This window comes from Camelina sativa, chromosome 1 (assembly GCF_000633955.1).
Source record: "Camelina sativa cultivar DH55 chromosome 1, Cs, whole genome shotgun sequence".
NCBI lineage: Eukaryota > Viridiplantae > Streptophyta > Magnoliopsida > Brassicales > Brassicaceae > Camelina > Camelina sativa.
Genome location: NC_025685.1, coordinates 13,011,349 through 13,016,836, shown reverse-complemented (window position 1 = coordinate 13,016,836; position 5,488 = coordinate 13,011,349). Strand labels below are relative to the sequence as shown.

The 5,488-nt window shown below is 36.0% G+C and overlaps 1 pseudogene; it reads right to left on the bottom strand.

Annotated features, from left to right (window-relative positions):
• Window positions 1,974-3,022, bottom strand: LOC104707519 (annotated as a pseudogene).

Here is a 5,488-nt window from a genome sequence, read left to right as displayed (position 1 = left end):
GGCAAGTTTGTCGGACTTGTCAATGAAGTCATGCGTATAGTCATGGATAGACTTGTTCCCTTTGCAGATATCTTTGAGCTGGTTCCGAATCTGACGGATGTGACCACGAGATGTGTTCCCATAGGTACGAGAGAGAGTCTGCCAAAGATTTTGTGTTGTTGCAGTAAGATCAACAATTGGTTGAACAGAGAGGGAGAGAGAGCCAAGGACAGCACTAAAGAGAAGCTTGTCTTGACGTTTCCAGGCTGCGAAGTTTGGATTTAGTTGATTTGCAGCGGTAGCAGTGGTGACTGTTTCAGCAGGCCTGTTGTCATTATCAGCGATGAAGACATGAAGATCGTGAGCCTCAAGGAGAGATCGGCTCTGAAAATGCCAAGTGATGAAGTTGTTAGGCATGAGTTTAGTGATATTGGCCATGTTGAGAGAGATTAAGGTTTTGTGAGGTTTGGAGATATTAAAAACAAGGGAGGATTCAGCAGAAGTAGAAGAAACTTCGGATGTCATGATGGCAAGAAGAGAGATTGAAGAGAAAACAAGAGAAAAAGAAAAAGAAAGAGGAGATTGATGAGATCTTTATTTTTTTTCTTTGGATCAGTGCTCTGATACCATGTAGACAAATGGGAGAAGATGATTTGTATTATTCACATGACCAACATATTTATACTAAAGTTTGTTGTTATCACAAACATACTATTACGATAAGGTTAGATCTTTATAAGACAAAGACTTCACAGATTGAAGCATATCATATCTATACTAATAAAGAGCAACTCTAGTGAAAGAGAGACCAGCAGGAGCAGACAACGGTTGGGTTTTGGTTCGAAGGCAGAGGGCAAAAGAGTTTGAAAAAGGTTAACCAAAGAAAAAAATTGGTGAAAATTTTTGCAAAAGAAAACACTAAGAGAAGTAGATCAGAGACGAGAAGAAGATGAATCGGTGAAATTCTGACGCCGGTGAGCAGCAGCCCCGATGATGTCGAAAAACTTGGTTATAGAGGGGGCTCCGCGAAAATCGTCTCTGGAAGAGTTTTGACCGATGTTCTTACATATATATATATAGAAACTGCATATATATATGTTAAGCTAAGTTCTAATTATATAGGTGTTAGAATCTTGTTATAGGTACATTGTACGGCTACAGCATTTTTGTTAAATGGGTTGATCAAATCGGGAAGATTGTGTTAGTGTATGTATTGTTTCATCAGTCTCAGACCATAATTTTTGTTTGCTCTGTTTCCAACACATATTAGCTTTCCAGCATTTTATTAGCACTTTTGAATTTCACTTCCAACAATCGCCATTTAAATCAGTGATGCTATTTTCTGAAAACTCAAACTGGAGAAGGCAGATTTGTAAAACAAGAATTATGATTACTAGCCAAAATTTAAAAGTTTAAAATCTGATCTAACTTCAAATTTTTTTGCCTTCTATTTAATTTTAATTTTTGATAAATTAAAATATATTTTAAACCAAATATAAAGAAGAGGTTTTAGTATTCTACTGATTTTCGGAATTTTCTTCTTTTCCATTAATTTAGTAAAAATAATTAAGCTGTGGACAAATGACAAATGTGCATAGAAATTGAGCTAAGATTTAACTAATGTAAAATTTTAATTAAATAAAGCATTGAAAAGATCATTGCACAAATATTTGGTTTTTTTTATGTAGCTTTATGATCTCCAAAATCTATGTCATAGCAATAATAATACGAACAACGTACCGATCACTTGTAGCGATTAATCGTGAGACAAAAAAAAGAACAACCTTGTGGACTAATTGCAACAAGGTTTGTGGTGGTGCTTGTGTCAGCACTTTTCCCAGACTCTGTAACCAGTTTGGAAAAAAAATTTTAGAAAAACATGAAATAAAATCAATAAATCATTTAAGTTTCTTAACTTGTACTGCAAGTAATAAGAAGCCTAATTAAACACAACGTGACATTGTAGATTTACCTTGAGAATATTTGTTTGAGCCCTATCCAAAATGGTTGTACGCAATGGTCACTTGCATCAGCATATCTTTTGTGTACCAATCAGCGTGTCCTAGCAACATCACCTTCTCCCAACAATGTCATGATCGACAAAAATAGACTTTTTATAAGAATTAAAAGGAAGGGTTTTTAGCTTTTTGATTGACCTCATTGTAGTGAGTGAAAATGGTTATTGGAAATGGTAATGGCAGTGGAGCCCCAAGAAAACATCAATAAGACCATCAGCACATTTAGAGAGAGAACTGTGGTCGATCCAGATGTGATTTGACCCAAATATATTAATATCGTCACCATCAGCCATTTCCCTAAACTCGGCCTGACTTGGCGAGCTTCTGACACTTGTGTTACCAGTTATCTTGCAATTGTGAATGTGCAAGCCATGAATGATAACGTTGGTTATATTCTGGATTTTTATGCAAGCACCATCAGCAATGTGGACACTGGCATCACGAGTATCAATGGTTTTGAAACTGTTCATGATCAGCTCCTCGTTCAACCTTATCACCATGTCTCTTTTAAAGATGATCCACAATGGCTCAACCTGGATCACGGCGTGGCGTAAAGTTCCTGGCTTTGGATTCACAACGTTCTCATCAGTCGGGTCAGTGACCACATTAATTAGTAACGCCCATCACGACCACCAATAGCTTTACTTCCAAAACCTATCCCCACATTCAGCTACGTGTTTACGGTTCTTGTAAGAGTTAGGGTCACAACGCCAATAGTCATCATCTGTCAGATTGCCATTTCCACAAGAAAAGAACCAAGCTTCCTCCCAGTGATGTTCTGTTCACTCATGCGATTCAATAAAAATAAATAAAGATGTTAGTGTGTTTAGATCCATAACTACGATAACGTGAGTCTTAAAAGCTAGATGATAGAAATCAAAAGAGAGAAAGATGGATCCCTTGACAGAGGATATATGGGTTATTATTCTAGCGAGATTACCGATTACGAGCATCCCCACATCCGAATTGGTTTGCAAGCTGTGGAAATCGATAGTTGAGTCACCGTTTTTCCCCCAGCTTTTCATGTCTCATCATCAAACCTCGCATTCGTCGTGGTCGCTCTTCCACAAGGACAAGGAGAGGAATTGGTTTGGCCGCAAGAAGTCGTGGATCATTACAGATACGAGACTTGTGGGCTTCCACGATATCTAGGTTTTTACATGTCGTCTTTCCTAACCAGCAACATCCAGATGCAAAAGGAAATGGTCAGAGTCCTGGCTTTTACTGAGGTTGGATTGATTTTGTTACAAAGTTGTTTTAGGTTACACGAATGGAAAAGGACGTCCTTTTAGGTTGCAAAGTTGTGTTCATGGATAGAACTAACATCAGAACAGGTGTCTTAAGTATACTCGTATATTCACCTGAGACTTGTTGAGTTTCAACACTCTCCAATCTCTTCCCCATTTGAACTCTATCACTTATACCGATCCCATTACTTTGAACGGAGACATTTACTGGATACGCCTCAACTCATATATATCACAACTCTCAATATTTTGGTGAGCTTCTTGTATCCCATGATTTATACGTGGAAGAATCCGATCATTGCCGAGTTATTCTTTTCCCTGATTACAGAAATAGAAGTAGGATGATATTCCCAAGACGTTGCACAACATCTCAAGATTTGTTCATGTATATGAATATTGTCTGTGAAAACCAATTGTACATGTTACGTGTGTGGAAGCTACTTAAGAGCACGGAATGACAATTAGTTTATGATATCTACCAGTGACCAATTTGGATTATTTTCCTTTGGACATACCTTTCCATGGTGATACAATATTGTACATGTGGAGCCAGACGCATACACTTTATGCATCTACTAACCTGTACCAAAAACAGTTATCCTTTCACAACTAGTTGGAATGTAGCAGCGACGGTCGCACTCTTTGCTTTGCTAGAGAATGGGATCCAGATGAGTTCATACTCTGTAACCCATTCATTCCGAGGTTTGTTCTCCCGCGTTGGCTTCACCCGATCCCTTCCTCGCCATCATGAGAGAGAGTGGCACCTTTATTTTTGGGTCCATAGCGTGCTGACCGAACTTGACAACTGTGAACCATGTAATTAATATATTCATCTCCTTCTTCTTATCTATGTAATAAAATGTTGGTTCTATATATGTGAATGAGTGTTTATTACCTCTTGTTGTTGGTGGTGAGACAAAATTCTTGGCTTGGTGCTTGATCTAATTATTATCTTTAGCATGCTTGCAGAGTCTTTTTCATCTTCGACCCCTTACAAAGTTTGATATCGTTTCAGGTTTGCCAAGCTTGACGAGGTTGAGGCAAGTTGAAGCACAGTACCCCGCACTAACTTGCTGCATTCCTCGGAGATAACCTAAAGAAAATGATCTCTCTAGCTCCTCTCTTTGGTAATTTCTTTGTTGCATTGTGTCACTAAATTCTCTGAAATAGAGGTGTTTATAAAATTACACGGCTTGAAAGTTGTCAACACAAGTTACTTGATAAACACGTATCTTCTTTAAATGCTTGCAAAACCTCCACGATGACCCTAGTACCATCTTAAATTAATTACATGGTTTTAAATTTAACAATCTTGTTGATTCATCTCTCTATGATCAGGTGTACGTATATATGAAGGTATAAAGCATGTGCGATCTGCGGCTGCCATAGGTTTTCCAAGGTAAGGTAAGACATAGGTGTAAACCAATTAGAGTATACAATAGATACAAAAGAAAGGAAAAAAAATTATTAGACTATGCAATAGATACAAAAGAAAGAAAAAAAAATCATTATACTATAAAATAGATAGATATTAAAGGAACGACTCTCATAATGGCAGTAATGGCAGTAGATACAAAAAGAAGAAAAATAACATTTTAATCAGATAACAATTGCTAAAATGAATTTTGGATCGTTTGTGGGCGCCGGAGAGTTTTCATCCCGTAAAATTCATGCCCCAAATTTTATTTTTTGGTCTAAATAAAGTAACATATTATGTAAATTTTTTTATTATATTAATTTCCAATTTGAATACTATATATCTATATATATATATATATAGAAAATTATGGGATTAATTTTTCAGTTTTGTTAAACCAAATCTCAGAGAAATTAATCAAGGAGGAAAACATAGAAAAGGAACAATAATGTAAGAAAACCGAAAGCAGAAATGTGAATACCGAGCTCCAACTCATTCATCATGTATTACATGTGTGAGTGTTAAGCAAATCAAAACTGCGATAATGAATGACCGATTAAAAATTTTAAAATTACAAATTTAAACTATAATCCTCTTTTATAACCTAAACCAACATAATTTTCTTAATAAAAGATCTACCTAATTTATTTTTTTAATTTGTATTGTTTTTTTTTAATATGATATGACATGACATATTGTTGTATTTTGATTGATTAATTTAGAGAGGTGTATTCAACCCATGATTTTGGAGAATTTGATAGGATTTAGAAAATTTAGAATTTTGATAGATTTTAGGGAAGTTGATATGATTTTCTGTAAAATTCTTT